Source organism: Lissotriton helveticus, chromosome 6, assembly GCF_964261635.1.
Source record: "Lissotriton helveticus chromosome 6, aLisHel1.1, whole genome shotgun sequence".
NCBI lineage: Eukaryota > Metazoa > Chordata > Amphibia > Caudata > Salamandridae > Lissotriton > Lissotriton helveticus.
The window spans coordinates 168257640-168277461 of NC_136067.1; the positions used below are offsets into that span (position 1 = coordinate 168257640).

General features: G+C 50.1%; 2 long non-coding RNA genes across 5 annotated transcripts in view; one reads left to right on the forward strand and one right to left on the reverse strand.

Moving 5' to 3' along the window:
* The window catches only part of LOC144762395 (uncharacterized), a 258714-nt gene extending 245756 nt beyond the window's left edge, over positions 1-12958 (reverse strand). Inside the window, exon 1 of one of the 3 annotated variants that reach the window (XR_013596089.1) lies at positions 12733-12958. This is a non-coding gene — a long non-coding RNA (uncharacterized LOC144762395). Of the gene's footprint in view, positions 1-12699 lie in introns of all 3 variants that reach the window. The other 2 variants (XR_013596087.1, XR_013596088.1) reach the window with 2 other exon arrangements.
* A 13-nt stretch (positions 12959-12971) lies between these two features.
* The window catches only part of LOC144762394 (uncharacterized), a 361263-nt gene continuing 354412 nt past the window's right edge, over positions 12972-19822 (forward strand). The window contains exon 1 of one of the 2 annotated variants that reach the window (XR_013596086.1): positions 12972-13107. This is a non-coding gene — a long non-coding RNA (uncharacterized LOC144762394). The remainder of the gene's footprint in view (positions 13108-19822) is intronic. The other variant, XR_013596085.1, reaches the window with a different exon arrangement.

Here is a 19822-nt window from a genome sequence, read left to right on the forward strand (position 1 = left end):
ATCGTCGGCGTATAGCGATATCCGATCTTCCCACGTTGGTGACCACTGGATACCCTTAATTGAGGGTTCCCATCTCACCCAAATCGCCAACGGCTCAAGGACTAACGTAAACAATAGAGGAGACAATGGACAACCTTGTCTCGTCCCACGCCCAAGCGGGAAGGTCCTAGAGATGTGGCCATTTGCCACAACCTGCGCGAGGGGGCTAGTATACAGAAGGCGGACCCACGCACAAAAGCGAGGCCCAAAGCCCATGCGTCGGAGCACCGCGAAGAGATAAGGCCACTCCACCGTATCGAACGCCATAGTGGCGTCCAGGGAGAGCAGTACCGCTGGTTCCCGTATACTCTCCTTGTGAGCCAGGACCGCCTGTAAACGCCGCAAATTATGCGAGGTATTGCGATTCTGCATGAAGCCGGACTGGTCCGGGTGAATTAGAGTGGCAAGGTGGGGGGTCAATCGCAACGCCAATAACTTGGCGAGTATCTTTGGCTCCGCGTTGAGCAGGGAAATGGGGCGGTAGGAAGTACATTCCTCCGCCGCCTTACCGGGTTTATGGATCGGGATGATAGCGGCCAGGCGCTGTTCACTCGGCAGCATTCCCAATTCCAGGCTGTCCTCGAGCATGGTAAGAAGATGGGGGGCAGTCGTCTGGGACGTTTGTTTGTACAATTCCACCGGGATGCCGTTGGGTCCCAGGGCTTTCCCAGACGCCAACGCCTCAGTCGCGTCCCTCACTTCCTGCACGGTAACATCGGCCTCCAACAAGAGTGCCTCTTCCGGCGAGAGACAGGGGATCGTCAGATCCTTGATGTAGTCATAGGCCTCCTCCGTCGTGAACCCCGCCTGAGGAGCGTAGATAGCTTCGTAATGATCCGCCAGCAGGTCGACAATAACCCCGGGGTCAGAGGTCGCCCGTCCGTCAGGCAGTGTCAGTTGAGCAATAACCCTGCCAGCCCGCTCCTTTTTATCGAGCCAGGCCAACATCTTTCCCGCTTTATCGCCCAGTTCGTACACTCTATGGCGGGTGGCCTGGAGTGACGCCCTAACCGATTCTCGCTGGTACGCCATCCATTCTACTCGGCACAGCCGGACCGCTTGGGCAGCTCCCAGAGATGGATTGGATTCCTGTCTAGAGATGGCCACTGTGAGGGCCTCCTCCAGGGCGCAGAGTTCTTGCTGTTGTGTTCTCCTGTGTGCCGTCACCGACGCAATCGCTTGCCCCCGCAGCACTGTTTTAAACGCTTCCCACAGAGTACTCTGGGAGGCCACTGAGCCCACATTCTCCCGAAAATAGTGCTCGGCAGTAGTGGTGAGTGATTTTTTCAAAGGGGCATGTTGTAAATAACTTGCATGGATCGGGAACGTACGGCACCTGTGCGCGCGGCGACTCATGTACGTGAGCAGGAGAGGGGAGTGGTCGGAGATACCTCTGGGGCAGATGGCCACTTCTTCGACCCCACCAAGCCCTTCACCGGACATGAGCACATGGTCAATCCGTGATAGGCAATTATGTGTTGCTGAGTAGTATGTGTAATTTCTGTCGAGGGGGTGTTTGTAGCGCCAGCAGTCCGTCAGTCCCAAGGCGTCCAACAGGCCGGAGAGTCGCCCGCCTCCCCGCACCGTCGCAGCCTGTGGGTGTCTGTCAAGGGTATGGTCCACCACGTCATTGAAATCCCCCCCTACAACCAGTGTCGCTGTCGGTAATGCGAGGAGGAAGGAGGCTAGAGCAGTATGAGCTTCGGTGTGTAAATTAGGCGGGATGTATACTGACACGAAATTAAAGAGCTGGCCTTCCCACTGTACTGTTACCGCTGCGAAGCGGCCCTGAGTGTCCACCCTCGTGTGTGTGCATACCAATGGGAAATTTTTCCGTATAAGGATTCCAGTCCCTCTAGAACCGGACGAGAAGTCCGCATGGGTGACGAATTTGTATCCCCACCTGTCCATCGCTCTAGAGGCCGTGCCCACTAAATGGGTCTCCTGCAGCATAACTATCGCCGGCTTACAGCGTTTCAAATATTGTAACACCAGGCCTCGCTTCACCTTATCACCCAATCCCCGAACATTCCATGTGAGTGCCGTCAGTGTCATAGAGCGGGAGGGGCTTGTCATGTGGAACTCAGGTGTATCCTGTGAGTGTGTCGCCATCTGTCAGGGTGCGGTATGAGTCCAGGAGGAATGAACGTAGTGGAGCAACGTCACCTATGACCAGGTCACCCTCATTCAGTGCAGAGAAGTTTGTGCTGTGCCAAACATAACAACAAATAAACCAAACAATACAACAGGTAAACAAAAAATCTAGAGCCAAAACAATCAACCATCCCCCCCCCACCCCCCTCCCTGCCTCCCTGCTGTACGGGTCTGAAACCACCCGCCTCCCCCAACTTAGCAGAGCGCTTTGCCCCATCCCAACCCATTGTACTTGCTTGTCGGGGGTGTGAAGCTCCTCAACCCTACGGCAGCTCCATACGATCTCAGCTGCTCGGCCCTGTACTGGGCCCAAGTGACCACAAGCAATACATGACACACGATCGTCAGTCCTCACTCCTCGGAACTTTCTCTCTCCTCCAGACCCGGCTCCGCAAACAGGTCTTGGCTATGGCCCTGGGAAGGCTCCTGGTCCGACTGTTGCTGGGAGCCTCTGTCGCGTTGAGTTCGTCTATCTCGCCTCGGCGCCTCTACTCGCCTCCATCCGTCCAGCCATTCCCTCGCCGCATCCGGTGTGTCGAAGAACCATGCCCTGTGATTGTCCACGACCCTCAACCGTGCCGGAAATAACATAGAGTATGGTATGTCCTTGTCCCGCAGGCTCTTCTTGACGTCCATAAAAGTCTTACGTCTTCGGGCCACCTCAGCTGTATAGTCAGGGAAAAACGCTACAGTGGAGTTCAGCACCTTGATTGGGGCGGAATTCCTGGCCGATTGGAGTATGGCATCCCTATCCCTGAAGTTGAAGAGTCTGGCCAGCACCGGCCGCGGAGCCGCCCCAGGTTTCGGTGTCCCCCCCGGGACTCGATGCGCCCTCTCGACAGAGAAGAACCGGGAGAGGCCCTTCGGCTGTAGTTTTGTCGTGATGAGCTCCTCCACATACAAATCCATCGAGCGTTTGCCTTCGGATTCCGGAATGCCCAGGATGCGAACGTTGTTTCTTCGCGACCTCCCCTCCTGATCATCCAGGCGGTCTTGTAGTTTCTTGGCAATCGCTTCTAAGCGCTCAGTGGCCAGCTGTAGTTCAGAGGTGTCCTCCACCAGCGATTTAGTGACCACTTCCACCTGGGCCACCCGCTCCGTCATTTTGTGGAAGTCCGCCCTCAGCAGCCCAACGTCAGTAGAGATTGCTCCCACTGTCGCCTGCACGCTCGTGAGCATCTTCATCAAGTCCTCCAAAGTCACTTTCTTAGTGCCCTCACCTTCCGGACTCCTGCCCCCCGGGGGACGACTCTCTGAGATATTTGTGGCGCTTTTTTCAAAGGCATATTTTTCTAGCTTCGCCTGTGCAGCTGCACTTCTGTGACCTCTGTTCGCCATGACTGCAGGCCGTCAGCACGTGAGGGGCCGCTTCAAAGGACTTTCGTGACTGAAAAATGGCGCCAAACGTGGAAGCTCCCCCACTCCTCCGGGCGTGTTGCTCAAGAGTGGCGTTGGGCAGGGGGCAGCGGTCAGAGTGAACTTTTCCGGCGCGCGAGGGCCTCCGGTGGATCTCGAAACCCAGGGTCCTGTGTCTCTCCAGTCGACTGCTGTCGTTACCGCCTCCTCCCTCCCATGGCCAGAAACAGAGCCGGGCAGCTGCAGGCGCGGAGGCGCCAAAGAGGGACCAAGTCCTGTGGCTCAGGCCAGGGGGGGTGCTGTTCTCGCGCCCAAAAGTCCGGGACTCTGGCTCAGTGCCAGGAATTGTCGTCACTCACAGCCCTGTGGGTCAGAGGCACCACACGCTCCCCCGCACTGCCAATCTATTGCGCCCTCCGTCTATGGACGCTCTACCTGCTGCTCTGCCATCCGGTATGTAGGCGCTGTACTGCCACCAATGTCCGCCGAGTACTCAGCCCCACAACTCCCTCACACAATGGCGCACTCTGCGCTCCCGTTCTCCCGGCCCCGTACCCTCCGCCGGGCTGGTTACAGTGTACTCACGGAGCCTCCACGCCCCTGGGCAATCCGGACTGTGAGGGGGGGTCACTCCGTTGGGGGATCCCCGTTCGCTATGGCCCAGCACCGGTGGGGGAGCAGCAGTCACTTCTGGGGAGGGTCGTCGTCTTGATGACCTCCTTCCGGTATAGCTGCCCGTCTCGCGGCCACTTCCGGGCGGGGGGCAGTGTTACGGCAGGCCGGTGCTTTCTCTCCCGGCAGGGCCGCCACCAAGCCACACACGCCCCACCGGCAAACCGAGTCCAATTTCAGCCGGGGAAACGCCAGCCGGCGTCGCAGGATTGCCTCACTCCGAATCCGTCTACAGTGGTACGCTGGAGGCGGATTCTGTACCGGATTACTGTCACAGGAGCTGCCTCGGTGCTAGAGCTCTCTCGCTACACAGCCATCGCGGTCGGCTCGTAGCCTCGCCCCTCGGTTTATCGATTTTTGGTGTAATCATGGCGATGTGCTCCCCCGTTTCAAGGGGATTTGTGGGGGTATAATGATTGAGGTTTGCTTTTTTGTTATGCTTTGTGGTTGTTAAAGGAGGTTTGTTTGTAATGCCTTTGTCTATAGTCCCATCGTTATTGAAGTGCGTCAGTAGGTATTTCGACCATACTTCTTCAGTTATGTGCGAGTTTTGACCAGGGAGGTCAGGATTCTGTATTCTTTTAACCATTTGCCAGAATCTGGAGCTGTTCTTCTGCTTCCCCTCGTGAACCAGCTTCACCCATAGTTCTTCGTTCCTTCGCTTCCGGTTGCCCCATTTTGTCCGTTTCAGCTTTGTTTTAGCTTCCCGTAGGGCAGTTTGCAGACTATGATTTGCTGGATCCTTACGCAACTGTCTCAGTAATTGATTTACTAATCTTTTTTGTAGTTTCATTTCTGGACATGAGTGAATCCCCCAAAGGGGCAACTGATGATGACGTGAGTTGCTGGGAACCTTTTTTACCATTTGCTCCCTAATGGTTTTAATAAAGATATCCCAGACGTCCGGTGCCTTGGATGCATAGCTGGTGGCTTGGGAGAAGAGGTTTTTCGCTTCGGAACTAATTGAATCAATGTTCCCGGCGTTAAAGCGAAGCCGCCTTAAATTTGGGGCAATATCTGTGTCGAGGCCTATAAAGGTTTCGGTTCCCAGGTGGGAAGTAGTTTTTATTATGGCCTCTTGTGGCAAGTGATCGCTGAGGTCGCTCGTACCTATTCTAAAGGACTTTACCCGACAGAGTATGTTTAGGGATGTGAACATGTAGTCAAGATGGGAGGATTGTTTATTCGCATGAAAGCTTGATGGCTCTGCCTTTTGATGCTCACATTCCCATTCTGCAATGTGAATAAGCAGGAAAAGCGTAAGTCTGCTGGGGGCGTTGGGGCAACCTAGTCACAGTAATAAATGCCCAATTGGAAGAAGAAAAGACTTATTTACAGGCTCCTACTATATAAATTAGGACTAGCAAGGACAATGTTATGGGTACCAAGGAAGAGGTAGACAAGCCATCAAATAAATAGAATGAGCTCAACTGCACCAGGGCTCAGGCTTTGCTCTACGAGCTGACCCAGCAACTTTTTGGCATGTAAACAGTGCAACAAATGACATATAAACAGAGAATGAATTCCGACATATAAACATTTATTTGTAATGTGGGAGTGTGTCAATTCAGCATATTAGTTTATATTACTACATTGAGTTTCATTTGTTATAAGTGATCATTTCTAAAAGGAACTTAGAAACATTCATGATTCCCCGCGCCCTACCCCAGATGACGCCACTAGTGAACCAAATGGCTAGTCAAGTGTCTTCTGCCACAGTGTATGTAGTCTACGGTCTTATTTAATGATGGGGCAACATTATAGTCTATGGAGTTCCAGCTGGGGCGGCGGACGCAGCAACGTTGCCCCCCTGTTCGTGCTTCTGTTTACTCTGTGTCTGGGGCTGCAGGCAAGCTGGCAAAGACTCAGGGCGAACATAGTGTGTTTCCCGAAAGTAACGGGTGAACCAGACAAAATGTCTCTATACCGCAACAAAATACTGCTATACCTGGCAGTGGCAGTGACCTCCCTGCCAGCGGATTTGTTGGCATATAGAGAAATTTTGTCTGGTTCACCCGTTACTTTCGGTAAACACACTATGTTCGCCCTGAGTTTTGTTGGTTTTCCAAGCCTTTAAACGCGGCTACAAAATTAATTGGGCCTAATCCATCCTTGTATAAAAGGGGCAGTTGGCGTCCCGGTGGCAGTAATGCCCCTGGAATTGGTGGTCTCGACAGAAGGATTTGGATACCAGGGGATCGAAAACCCCACAATGTTGTTTCTGGAGCGGAACCTGGAGGTGAGCTACAGGAGGTTCTGAGAGGACGTTGACCGTTGGAGACGTTTGCTTCTTTCGATCATGGGGTAGGGCAGCACTTTTTAAAATAACCACATTTCACATATTTTTATATATACTCCAGAGTTCACCTTGGCCGTGCCTGAGACTTTCTTCAACAGGGTGTAAGCGACTGTGCATTTTCTTCTGTGGGACTGTAGTACCCCTGCATTGAGCTGCGTACTTTATACAGGTCAGTGTATAACGATGGCATTATGTTACAAGCTCCCCCCCAGAAATCATTCATTAGTATGACGCACTGTATGGAGGCAGAGAACGTGATTTATAGTTCAAGGGGTAACCCAAATAATTTTCACCGAGTGTGGGGACTGTGGCAAGAACACTATGGTCTGGAGTGGGACTCTGGATCGTCTGCAATACCAGGAGCGGGACACAAAGACTAAGGGAGGTGGGACAAAACGAGGGAGCTCAGTGGTTGGCAGGATCTGTCTCTCTGTGACACTGTTAACTGGGATATCATGTCTCACTTCAGAAGTACACTGTGGTATTTGTGTGCGACTTATGCTGATTGTACAAGACAAGGTGGTGCGTTCTTATTTGGCGTTGTTAAAACCAATAAATACAATTTAAAACACGTTATAATGTGTTAAATCACGAACGAGAAAATCTTGACTTGTACAGTGCATTTCTTGACCTGTTGTGCTTTAGGTGCTGGGAAATAAGATAATTTAGGAATGGACGTCTAGGAAGCTTGACAAACAAGCATTTACAATGCAATGGTCTCGGCATTATTAAAGGTAGAGCTATTGGCATTGCTCATGACATTTTTTTTTTTAATCATAAATAAATGGCATTGTCATTTACATTGCCAATAGCTTAATCGTTAAATAAATGGTATTGTCATTTACAATGCCAATAGCTTAATCGCTCGCAAATGCATGACCTATTGCATTTACACCCACACAGAGTCACACACGCACCCAGAGCCACACACCCAGAGCCACACACACACCCAGGAAAGCAAGCACAGCGAGGGGGCAGGAGAGCAGGCAGGGGAGCAAGCACAGCCAGGGGGCAGGGGAGCAAGCACAGCCAGGGGGCAGGGGAGCAAGCACAGCCAGGGGGCAGGGGAGCAAGCACAGCCAGGGGGCAAGGGAGCAAGCACAGCCAGGGGGCAGGGGAGCAAGCTCAGCCAGGGGGCAGGGGAGCAAGCACAGCCAGGGAAGCAAGCACAGCCAGGGGGCAGGGAAGCAAGCACAGCCAGGGAGCAGGGAAGCAAGCACAGCCAGGGAGCAGGGGAGCAAGCACAGCCAGGGGGCAGGGGAGCAAGCACAGCCAGGGGGCAGGGGAGCAATCACAGCCAGGGGGCAGGGGAGCAGGCACAGCCAGGGGGCAGGGGAGCAGGCACAGCCAGGGGGCAGGGAAGCAGGCACAGCCAGGGGGCAGGGGAGCAGGCACAGCCAGGGGGCAGGGGAGCAAGCACAGCGAGGGGGCAGGGGAGCAAGCACAGCGAGGGGGCAGGGGAGCAAGCACAGCGAGGGGGCAGGGGAGCAAGCACAGCCAGGGGGCAGGGGAGCAAGCACAGCCAGGGGAGCCAGCACAGCCAGGGGGCAGGGAGGCAAGCACAGCCAGGGAAGCAAGCACAGCGAGGGGGCAGGGAAGCAAGCACAGCGAGGGGGCAGGGAAGCAAGCACAGCGAGGGAAGCAAGCACAGCGAAGGAAGCAAGCACAGCGAGGGGAGCAAGCACAGCCAGGGGGCAGGGAAGCATGCACAGCCAGGGGGCAGGGAAGCATGCACAACCAGGGGGCAGGGAAGCATGCACAGCCAGGGGGCAGGGAAGCAAGCACAACCATGGGGCAGGGGAGCAAGCACAGCCAGGGGGCAGGGAAGCAAGCACAGCCAGGGGGCAGGTATGCAGGTATTTTGTGTTACGGAAACGTGCAGATTACTGAAACAGACAGGTTTAATGAGTTTAGTCACCCTTCTGGCAGCTGATGGCTGATTTACTTTACTCGGAGTAAAGTAAAAAGAAAACTAAGGGCAGGAGAGCAAGCACAGCCAGGGGGTAGGGAAGCAAGCCCAGCAAGGGGGCAGGGAAGCAAGCACAGCGAGGGGGCAGGGGAGTAAGCACAGCGAGGGGAGCAAGCACAGCCAGGGGGCAGGGAAGCAAGCACAGCCAGAGGGGTAGGGAAGCAAGCACAGTGAGGAGGCAGGGAAGAAAGCACAGCGAGGGGGCAGGGGAGCAAGCACAGCCAGGGGAGCAAGCAGAGCCAGGGGGCAGGGAAGCAAGCACAGCCAGATGGCAGGGAAGCAAGCACAGCGAGGGGGCAGGGGAGCAAGCACAGCGAGGGGGCAGGGGAGCAAGCACAGCGAGGGGGAAGGGGAGCAAGCACAGCGAGGGGGCAGGGGAGCAAGCACAGCGAGGGGGCAGGGGAGCAAGCACAGCGAGGGGGCAGGGGAGCAAGCACAGCCAGGGGGCAGGGGAGCAAGCACAGCCAGGGGGCAGGGGAGCAAGCACAGCCAGGGGGCAGGGGAGCAAGCACAGCAAGGGGGCAGGGAAGCAAGCACAGCAAGGGGGCAGGGAAGCAGGTATTTTGTGTCACGGAAACGTGCAGATTACTGAAACAGACAGGGTTAATGAGTTTAGTCACCCTTCTGGCAGCTGATGGCTGATTTACGCTGTGCATTAAATAAGGAGAGCAAGGTAGATTGTGTGCATACATTTTGCACACATTGAGGCACAAGGAGGGTAAGTGACCTGCCCATAAACACAGGATGCTGGGTCTGCGGACGAGGCCAGGATTCCAACCTGGGGCCCCAGGTACCAAATGCTGCTTCACGAGCCGATAGGTCACGTGCATCTTAAACATAAGCATACTTTACTACCCCATCTAATAATAACACAACGGCTTAAAGTACAAAGCAAAACGCACACTTAATTGAAGACGCCGCGCTATCCCTACTCAAGGGTACAGCGCTGACCTGAAAAGGACGAAAGGCTGAGCCGACCTGGCATTCAAGCTAGTTACTTACAAAGAAGTGTACTGGCAAGAAGCTCAGCCCGCATTCAACGATGACCACATTATTTCCTCCAATGAGAGTTCTCTCTCTTCGGCAGGCAGTTCTCATAACAGAGCAGGTAGAAAATAGCTCACATATTTTATGAAATAAGTTTGAAATAATTTTTCAATTTACAATTGAAGTCTCAATTCTGTTTGCTTGAAAACGTGTTTTCGCGTTATAATTGAAATTAGCCCAAATCCATTATTTTGCGGGTACACGTTGTAGAACCTCTATATTAATTAGAAAGGGGGGTTACCCATCTCCCACCCTCCTTCGTAGTCAAAGGTTTCTTCCCCTATCTGTCCGGAAAAAAATGTCAACTACGTTCAAACTTAACTTAATGCAGCTATTGCTTTCACATCTGAAGTCCTTCCTAGATAAAGTTCATTTATCCTACGCTACCTGTATTAAATTACAATAGTCGGCAACAGCACAAAACACTACTCCAAACGTAAGTTCTCGGTATAAATAAATTAAAGATGAATGCAGACTGGCGTTCTAAAAAGTTCAAATTAAAAAACAGATATAATTAAACATAGAACACAGCATAAAAATAGTTCAAGCGCGACATACGCTTTTTTTATTAAAACAAAAAAGTAGCCTGGTGAACAAACCCTTATGATTAAAAATGATCTTCTAGTAATACAGCGTTTTGGAAGAATACTGTTGTGTTACCAAAAAAAAAAGTCTTGGATTTGAACTAAGCGCCCAGCAGCGGCTTTGCGGGGTTTTTAACAGTTTCATGGTGTGGGAAATTGTGCTAAAATAATGAGTGGAAGTAAAACAAGTTTAGAGACTGGCAAATGGGAAAAGAAGGCACTGAAGTTTGAGAGGGGTGAAAAAAGAGAATCATGACCTCCTGGTGAGCGGGAGCAGGACACGCAAGAGCTGCTCACTGCGGAGACCGACGGCATTGCAGGAAGGAAGAGCATGAAAGGCAACGGGAGGAGAAGGACGTGCTTATGAGAGCACAACGAGGGAAGAGAGTTACAGGAACAGAATAGAGACGAGCCTGACAGGAGGCCTGAGACTGCGGCACAAACACAGGAAGAGCTTCCAGCAGCCTCCTTTCCTCGAAGTCTGCCAGTGGCATCGGAGTCAAGCGAGAGAGAGAGAGGGCTGTGGAAAGTTCCCGCCGGAGAAAGCTCTGCGTTCCTTACATGGCCCTGCAGGGCTGGAAGAAGTGACTGCGGCCCGCTGCTTATCTGGCCGCAGGGCTGGGCTGCGGCACCGAGGCCAGCATCATCATGGTTTACCCGTAGCTAGGCTTTCCCTTGTACCCCGCCGCGGATGTGACGTCACTTGGCAAGTGCTTCATGACGTGGGGTGCCAATCTAGGACGCTGGTGAGGTGGATTCTTTCGCATCATTCAGCATGGAGCACAACCTCAGTTGGCTGACCCTGCTATTGTCACCCAAAGGACCATAGGAGCAGCTGCAGTCCCTCTTGCACCTCCTGCACCCCTCGCAGGGCTGGAGAGGAATAGCCGAAGTCCCAGTGTCATTGCGTGACTGGGGAGCGCTGTGAGGTGGAGAGGATGCGGTGTAGCGGCCAGAGCTGCCCACTTTGGCGCCGGGGAACCGGGTTAGAGTATCGGCATCGGCTCAACACCCTGTGATCTCGGGCAAATAACTTCATCTCCCTCCTGCCTTCCAAAAACGAATGTGTCATAAGTAATGTAACTGGTGTTAACATAAAGCACCCCAATACTTTCGGGTCGAGATCGCGCTATATGTAAAAATAACTGACAGCAGAGCCTGGTGCATTCTTCACAGCCCTTCTCCTCTCCCATAGTGCATTGGGGCAGCTCTGTGGGTTTCATGCAGGGTCATGGACCCCGCTGATTTCCATGCAGAACTTGGGGTGGCAATGCCTAGCGTCCCCTACTGTGCTCTCCGCTCTGCAACCTCTGTTTGTTTGCAGTCTTCTGCATGGCTGTGGAATTGAATGCTGGGCTGGGCTCCTCACTGGACTCCCTGCACAGCTGGATGAGAAGCCCCTGCACTTCTAGTGTACTTCCTGCAAAGCTGGGGCCGGAACAGTAGGGAACACGGAGTCACTTCCGTGCTTCCTGCGAGGTGGGGACAGTTTGCACGCAATCCCTGAAGTACTATCCACCGTGCGGGAGAGAACGGCCGACCCCCCCTCGTCTTACTTACTGCAGGTTTTAGCTCGTAATTTGCCGCGCGCACTGCTAAAACCATGCAGGCGAGCCAAAAATACTTTATTGATGTGACTCATCCCGTGTCAGAGAGGTGTTGCCAATGTAAACAAACACACAGCCAGCTTTCTTCGAGTAAACAGAACAGCTGCAAAGCAACACGTCTACCATTAAAGCACTCTGTGGGGAAAAGTGAAACGGAATATAAAACCGCGGTCTAAACATGACAAGCAAACAGGAATTATGCGGCAGAATCCAGGCACCCTTCGGGTCGGACACGTGGATCCTCGCCAGTTGTGAGCTCAAACGGGCAGTTAAACAAGGGATAGTTACCTCACGCTGCTCTCCTGCTTTTACCAAGCAGCAGTAAAATGGCGGCCGCAACTCCGAAAATTTCAGATTCGGGGGCATGTTTTTGGCGTTCTGAGTGACGGATGACGTCACCGTTGAAAGAACGCAAAAAACACGCCCCCGAATCCGAAAGAGACGGGGCTTTATTGGAGTGACTCCCTTCTCCTCCAATGGCTGGCCTCCGTTTAGGAAGCCAGCCAATGAAGGAGAATGGAGGAGAGAGGCGGGTTCCACGCCCCCTAGCTCCAAAACATTAAATCTTCGGGGCTTCGCAGTGAGTGCGACGGTCCCTCGACCTAAAAAAACTACATAATAATTGCCTGGAATCTAACATGTTGGCAGGTACCACTTCAACACTGGGACTCCAACTTCAAGCCAGCACCAGGCATCTGTCTCGAGCATTCAGTGGCTTGTATGCCTGTATACCAAGGACAAGTTTGGTGTGTAGCCGCTAATAACCTCTAATTGACATCTGACATCCATGGCCAAATCGGTTCGCCCTCAGGCTCCGACACTTTTTTAACCCTGGAAAACCGTTTATATTTCTAGACACACTAATTTCGAATGAATCGAGGTTAACAACTTTTAGCGCCTGAATTAAACCTTGCCTAGTAATAGTTGAAATATGTTAATTTCGTGTACTTTCGTGGTAATTAATACGTTTACCTTCAATTAACGGGTTTTGTACGTAGCTCTTACTTTTCTTTTTCATCTGACAGTTCTCAGTATTAAACGAACCTCCCACTCTGCTCACGCTTCGGTATCTGGTATGCTTCATTCAACACTGGAGCAGAAAGCGATGCAGAAAAAAAAGCAAGCGAGCATTAATTCCCGGGCCGAGTGAGCGGGCTCAGCAGGCCGCGCGCTGCCTACCCGCGCACAGACAGCCGTTGGAATCAGGTCGTGTGAGTGAATACAGCTGGGCCCAGAACAGGAACCGACGTCACACGGCCTGTGATGTCATCAGGATGAGAGCGTGTGCTTAAGACACTTCCGGCCCCCGATGACTAACGACATTTCACGAGCTGACTCAGCCGACCTCTGTAGTGCCAGATTATACAGGCAGAGGAACAGGTGAGTAAAGGCGAATTTGTATTCACGTCTCTGTCCCCACCCCGCCTGAACACACAGGAGCGGCTCTGTAACAGTGGTGCCCTGCAAGTCATGCTTACCGTTCAGTTCGAAATAGACTAGACCGGTCGGAAATGATGAGAGCTATTTGAAGCCAAGTAATTGTATGTTTTATAGTCCGGGCCACTGGAGTTATGTGGTTTTTGTAGCTGTACAGTTTTCTGAACAACTGTAACGACTTGTCCCATTTCCTCATAATTAAGGCTCCCTGTATTCCGTTTTTACTGATTTTTTACAGATAAATACAGTCAGAAAACATATATTTTCCTGTCTGTATTTTTTTTTAATGTGAATGAAAACGGAAATTGACTAGTTTTTGAGTGATTCTAAATAGTGTCAATCAAGACTGCCAACTATGTGGATTGCCAGGCAAGGAGATTAAAAAAATATAGGGCTTTTAATAGAGAGCCTTAAACAGCAGTAGATTTGCACAACCTTGATACTAAAATGTACATATTTTCTTACAAGTGAATATTTTACCCCATGAGTGGGTATATATCATTGAACTCTGTCAGGCGTTCAGGCACAAGTGCACATTAACTGGTTAAATAAATGCAGAAATATACACATTTCAGCTACTTTTGTTTCACAAAACCTAAAGTAAATATTGATAAGTACAGTCAAAATTAGCAAATAATAAATATGGATAAATACAAACGGACATAGCTGCCAAGGTTTCAGATTGCTATGTGTGACATTGTCATAATTTTAGTGTAATTATGAGTGACATTTCAACAACTATGAGTGACACTTCCTCGCGTGCAAAATCAAGCAATGGCGATGAGGGAAAATTATAAATGTCAGTAATTACACCTATTTGAGCAATGGGATGGTCTTTAGGATCATATGTTTAAACACATGTAGTTAAGATAAAAGGGTTTAGTTCAGACTGGGGGACAAAAACTCTAAAAAGTGATAAAACAGGCAATTGACTTTCTCCATCTGTGCATGAAGGGACTGGAAAAATATCCCTGTATCCATCAGGACTGCCTCAACACTGCTGCAACTGAGGAAAGAGTTGTAGACGAACCTTTTTAAAAAACATGACAGCACAATGCAGTAATATTACATGTCTCCTCAAAGAACCCAGGTACCTCTCCCATCACTTGCTGACTGCACTTGTGCCTTTCTCCACTTGCCTTGGTTTGTGCTATTAAAATAGCATATACTTAGAATGATCTCCCTTCACAAACATAGAACTTCAGAGTACACTACATGGACAGGTGCAAGAATGCAAATGTGTTGCTTAGTCATATATGGCGACTACTAACTAAAATGTTATCATCAGAGATGCGAAGTTAAATACAATAATCACATAAAACAATCTTTTTATTCACATAGTAGCACTACAGATCTGGATAACAATGTTGAAGTTATTTTAAAATACTAATGTATTGTATTGTCAATGCACGCTTAAACAAATAACCTTTTCTGTTTATTTGCTATCATTCTGGTACCTGAACTCGGTTCTAACAGTGCGCGTGCCTGGAAGCCCTCGCTGCCTGTGCCCTTACTTCGCTCCAGCAGTCCCTAGAGGCCCTGGCTGCCTGTGCGCCCCGGGTGTAAACATGACATGGTGAAAGTTTTCGGGCTCCCCCTGCGGTACTCTAGCCGTCCGCCGGCAGAGATAGCCTATGCCTCTAATACGGGAGATGGGCTGACCTCACAGAAACGGAGGCTTAGGTACGGGGTGGGGGAAGAAAGAGGGAATACATGTTTTATTTATGTACGTGAATTTTCATATAGCGTGCACATTTAAGTAAATACATGGATGGTTATAAAAAGTTACAATCCTAGAATTAAAAAATTAACAAAAGTAGGTTATACAGTAGGAATTTACTATAGTGAAACTATCGTTAAGTACAACAGTGAGCTAGTGCTACTTGTGAGCAGCAGCAGTACTCACCCGATGAAGAGGAGCTGGTATCTTTCAATGCCAAGCGGCGAGTGTGACCATAATACTGCAACTATTGTCTGAAACATCCGACTGCTACTTAAAAGGTACCCAGTATGACACACGTAGTTGTGGCGTGGGGAACACTGCAGCGCTGTCACGGTATGAGTCAACCAGCCGCGATGAGTCATGACTTCCCCCTGCACCTTGACTCGAGGCCAGACCCGTGGCTTCCGTCATGGTGTCATACTCGCTCGAACCCTGAGTCAGGAACTAAAACCCTGGAAACCTGAGGGACTATCCACATTGTCACAATCAACCTAAGCAGGGATAGTAAGTAATCGGTAGAACTTCACTGTGAGGTCGATGTTGTGCCGTCCCGCCAGTCTAACGCCACGGCCGGTTTAATATTATAATAAATTATTGCCCCTCCTGCGCAGGCAGCAGCGCATTCAGTCTCAGACACGAGATGACTGAGAGGGACGCTGCGCACAGCAGTCAGTCCAGTGCCCCGGCCCACCGCTCCTGACCGGCCACTTAACTTCCTGTTACTGGAGGACTTGAGGTCGCATCCCCCCAGCATATAATGCAACGACCGCCTGGGGTCTCGGTATTAATTGGGCTGCAGTCAGTGGCTCACAGTGAGTGAAACGAGACGCGCAGCCGGCGCAGCGCGGGTGGGAATCTCGCAGGCACCCGGGCAGAAATTGTAACATTGTCTGAGAGCAGATATTTAACTATTGAGCTCCTGCTGCTGGCAAGTGAAGTCTGCTGCGGCCCGGGGCGCACGTAGGTGGCGGCGCGCGCTAGGACTTAGAGTCGTGGGCAGCCAGTTTCAGCGCTGTCAGCAGAGTGTGGACAGTGACAAAAATGCGTGACAATGCATTTCAGTGCGGTGTTGCGGGAACACCACAGTGAAATGCGTTAGCGTCACGCCTGATGCGTGACACTTGGCAGGACTGAACGGAAATTACAAAAATATAAATACCATAGAACCGGGAGCCCAACTCATAATCCATCATCTGCTGCATTATCCAGATTTTTACAAAAACAAAAAATGTTTCTAGCTCAAACGGGTCAATTGTTACAAAAAATGTGGTGATGTGTTTTGGCAAAGTAGAAGGCCCTTTGCACAGGTTGACTGGTCACCTTTTTGTTGCTTGTTACTATATTTGGGTGTTAAACTGATATAGGTGAAACATTTGCCCAGACATTGTTAATATGAATAAAAAATGGCAAAATAATGAGCTACAAAATTTGCCTTTTCTACCACATAATTTAGTCGACCCTTCCCATAATTTGGTCCTCCTGTGTCACATAATTCCAGAGGACCTCTATTTATAGTGTCTTATAAAGCACGAAAATGCCCATCACTGTATCAGTGCGCTGTACACAGAGAGCTGATGTGGGTTACAGTACAATAAAGACATTTATCAGGACATAAAGTTCAAAGAGCAAGGTATACAACAATTGTGGATAGTATTGAATAAGGTGAATGACAGCTGTAGAAGGATTCGCCTGTATAGAGTTCAAAGAGCAAGACATAAATCAGTGGTATACAATATTGAGTAGGGTGGATGACAGTTTACAAAGAGTTCTCTTATGACACATTTTTCTATTAGTAAGGGTTTGGCTTTCTTCTTAAACAGCCTGAAAGAAGTATTGGAGGAAGGGAGTTCCATATGTTTGGAGCAAATCCGGCAAAAGTGTGGCCTTGAGTTTTCCTTTTTTGAATCTGGCTGGTTCTAGTACGAGGGATTTAGCACTTCTGGAGTCTCTTTTGCCTCCTGATAGCTTGATGCTGTTTGTCATTTATTTTGGGCCTTAATTCAAAATTTGCGAACATACGTGACAAGAATTTTCAATTCTATTAAGGACAAGGAGGCGAGGATTATGCTTTCTCATTTCTTTATTAGAAATGCTCAGCAGCCACTTAGATAACAGTAAATAAAAAACAAACTACATTACCCATGAACACCAGGGTATCACATGACCAAACATAGAGACCATAGTATAAAAGGTCATGTAGAGAGTATCACATCCTCTTTCTTTGGCGAGGAAAACAGTTCAGAATACAAACAGGAAGTCCAAAAACGTTGAACATCAGGAAATGAAGCAATCAGCGGCAACAGAAGTCCATGCTGAAGAACAAAGAATGCGTGCAGTCGTAGAGCACCGGAAACAGAAGACCATCGAAAGGCAGGATGAGCCAGGTTGAACAGAAACCTCTACTTCGGGTCAGAACCTGAAAAGAGACATATAGCCGTAATACACACCCAGTACATAATGAAACCAGAAATAGGGAGGGTAAAAAAACAAGGAATTGCAATAAACAAAGTCCATATGCAAATAGCAATATACTATAACAAGATAACATATGCAAAAGCAATAAATAACGGGTGGGATAATCCTCGCCTCCTTGTCCTTAATAGAATTGAAAATTCTTGTCACGTATGTTCGCAAATTTTGAATTCTATGTCAGGACAGGAGGCTCCGAATATGCTTGTTCAAAGCTGATCCACCACAACAGAAGCAAGATGCACAATGGGTTTATAATAAAAGTTCTTAAACACAGAATCAGACGACCAATCTGCAGCCTTCATGATGTCCAGTAGAGGCACCCCCATGGAAAAAGCTTTGGAAGCCATAGCCCCTCGTGCCGAATGGGCATCAAAGATAGAGACATCAATACCAGCCTCAGTCATAAACCACCGAACCCAACGGGCCAAAGTAGCCAGGGTGACAGGACGAAAAGGCTTTTGTAGAGCAATTAACAATTGACCCTGCATATCTTGACGCAAAGGAGCAGTACTCACCTCATAATCCTTCACACATTGAACTACACAAAGTTTGGGATTATTGGGAAAAGATGGATAGGTGACAGAAGATGTATTACATTTAGTACGTCTGGAAATAGCAAAAGTAACACCCTCAGGCGTGAAACTGGGACCCGCCAGGTCCAACGCACGAACATCAGACACGCGTTTGCATGAAACAAGACATAAAAGCATAGTCAACTTTGCAGAAAGCTGTTTGCGTGTCAGAGAAGAATTGGACGGCCAAGCTTCCAAGAAACGCAAAACAATGGAAACGTCCCACAGAGCTACCTACGTACTTCGGACAAGGTGGTTTCACTAGACGAATACCCTTGAGCAATTTAGAAATCAAAGGATGTTCACCCACAGGCTTGCCATCAATATGGATATGACCGGCCGAGATGGCAGAACGGAAGTTATTAACCGTCCGATAAGCAAGACCGGACGAGGCGATGGAAGCCAGAAAATTAATAATTAAAGAGACATCTGCTGCAGCGGGATCCACCTCCCGTTGAGCACACCAATCACACCATCGTTTCCAAGACCCTGCATAACATTTGTGTGTATTGGGCGACCAAGCCTCATTGATAAATCTGGCAGCGTCTCGTGAAAGGTCCGGGACTTGCCAACGGTCCCCGAAATGCGCCATGCCACCAGGAGAAGTTGACCCGACTCGATCAGGGGATGCAGATTGCCTAGAGGGTCCAGCAAGAGATTCCACCGACGGGGAAGAAGGAGCGGCACTGCACAACTCATTTCCAGGAGAACTGGGAACCAAGCCTGAGCCCTCCACAGAGGAGTTATCATAATCAGCTCCGACTGATAAAGTGATGTGCGAGCCAGGACTCTGGGGATCATCATGAATGGGGGAAAGGCATAGCACAGTAGCGATGGCCAGGTTTGTAGAATAGCATCCGTGGCCAGGGCTTCTGGATCCAGTCGCCAACTGAAAAACAGGGGAAGTTGAGTGTTGAGGCGAGACGCAAAGAGGTCGATCTGGCACTTGCCCCAAACATGGGAGAGAGAGCGGAAGAGACAAGGATGCAGCCTCCAGTCGCTGAAGTCCCGAAGATGCCGAGAGTTCCAGTCCGCAATCAGATTGCTGCGACCGGGAAGATACTCTGCAATAACTGTGATCTTCCGCTGAAGGCAATAGTGCCAAAAGTCTTTGGCAATTTCCGCCAAGATCCTGGACCACGTCCCACCCAACTTGTTGACATACCGAACCCCTGAGACGTTGTCCATGCGGAGAAGTATGCAACAAGTGGTCTGGCGAGGAGAGAAACAACGGATCGCAAAAGGTCCCGCCAGAAGTTCCAGGCAGTTTATGTGAAGAGACATTTCCTCCGGAGACCAACGACCTCCCGTTGATAACGGACCGCAACGGGCTCCCCAACCCCACAGACTGGCATCGGACTCGATCACCACCTCCTGTGTCGCTCCGAACAGGGCTCGCCCATTCCAGGCGTCCATCTGGTCTAGCCACCATATCATCTCCCACCTTGCCTTCTCTGAAAGAGGAACCAGATCGGAATAGCGAAGGCCTTCTGGAGATGACGGATCTTCAAACGTTGAAGTGCCCGGTAGTGAAGGGGGCCCGGAAAAATCGCCTGAATCGAGGTAGCCAACAGACCAACAATCCGTGCTAAGGACTTCAACGATAGACTCTGTTTGGACAAAATAGAAGTAAAATCCCTCTTGATGTAGCAAATCTTTTGTCTGGGCAAGAGGAGTTGACATGTGAGAGAATTGACCTGAAAACCCAGAAAGTCTATCGACTGAGAAGGTTGGAAGACTGACTTCTGAGGATTCACCAGAAAACCCAGAGGCTGTAAGAGATCGATGGACCACTCCAAGTGACGCATCAACTTTTGAGGACAATCTGCCATAATCACAATGTCCTCCAAATAAACAATCATCCGCACACCCCGTGCTCGCAAGGATTCCA